This window comes from Frankliniella occidentalis, unplaced genomic scaffold, assembly GCF_000697945.3.
Source record: "Frankliniella occidentalis isolate FOCC.00 unplaced genomic scaffold, Focc_3.1 Scaffold88, whole genome shotgun sequence".
Lineage (NCBI taxonomy): Eukaryota > Metazoa > Arthropoda > Insecta > Thysanoptera > Thripidae > Frankliniella > Frankliniella occidentalis.
Window position 1 is genome coordinate 298,433 of NW_026267217.1, and position 1,381 is coordinate 299,813.

At 46.8% G+C, this 1,381-nt stretch overlaps 1 protein-coding gene across 1 annotated transcript in view; it reads left to right on the forward strand.

Annotated features, from left to right (window-relative positions):
• LOC127749754 (translation initiation factor IF-2-like) overlaps nucleotides 1-1,381 on the forward strand; it is a 20,358-nt gene that overhangs the window by 16,337 nt on the left and 2,640 nt on the right. The gene's annotated exons all lie outside the window — the stretch shown is intronic.

Here is a 1,381-nt window from a genome sequence, read left to right on the forward strand (position 1 = left end):
AAACAAGAAATAATAAAATTTGTCTTTAAAATTCTTATTGGCAAACGTATCTGAGATGATTCATGCATTTAATATTTGTCAAACATGAAACTGTGCTCCAGCACATCGTGTTCCTGACGACGGCCGTCGTCTCCTACATCATCCCGGACGTGCCGACCGAGGTGCGCACGCAGATCCAGCGCGAGCGGCTGCTGACCAAGGAGGCCAAGTTCGAGCACGGCCTGCACCGGGGCAAGAGCGTGGACGAGTACGACGAGCTGCTGTACGCGCTGCGGGAGCGCGACCGCGGCAACAACTCGCGCTTCGGAGACATCCTGCGGCGCGGCTCCTGGGGGCGGCGCCTGTCCAGGCAGTCCGACGGCACGGGCACGGCGGGCGACTCGCACCCGGACGTGCACCGCCTCACCACCCGCAGCTCCTCCACGGTGTGGGAGGCGCCCTAGCGCGCCCTAGCGCGCCCTAGCGCGCACCCTAGAGCACCTCCTCTGGGCCATGCCTAGAGGCCAGGCCCCTGGGTAGAGCCGAGGTATACATCTGTCGAGGGGTTGGCATAAACGACTGCCAGACGTATTTATTTAAAAAAGCAAAGCTCACTTCAAGTTAAAATGTAGGTTGATTTTATTTTTATATACATATTGCAATATAAAAATGTTTGTTAATATGAAAGCTTCAAAAAAAAGGGGATGGTGTCATTGCTTGGATATAAATTGAACAAATATAGGAGTGCGTTTAGTTTAAACTGATCAGTAAAACCGCCACGTGGACGTACCGGGTGAATAGCACGGGCTGGAGTGTTGCGGGTGTAGCTGCTTCCTGGGCGCAACGTTACCTTCCGACCGGAGTGAGTTGGCAAACCTGTACCACTTCTGCGCGAGCAATTATACACCCAATACGTACTAAAAATAAACAATTTTTAACGTACACATGTGTATACCTTTGGTTTACCAGTTAAAGTGCAAATAGCAAAAAAGTTAAGCTCATAAAACTATCTCTCCCACGATGAAAGAGAACGCTTGGCACCACCGCACAACCACCTCTTGCTCCCGTGTGCACGTACTTTAATAGAGGCCGTAGAGATATTCAATAATAGACAATAGAGCAAATAGAGAAAATAGACAATAGAGCAATTAGAGAAACTAGACAATAGAGATTAAATTCCATCCGTTGCCGTTTGATAAATTTTCTATTAACACACAATAGCTTCTAGCGAAATTCACTGCTGTGACTCCTGGAGTCAAAAGCCAAACACATACATAGTAAAAGATTGAGTTAAATGGAAACCTAAAACATTGTGCAAATACAAGTATATAATTATCCGTAGGAAACAACACAATTATCTCAATTTCCTCTTTTATATTGTTTTGAAAGAAACTTTATCAAG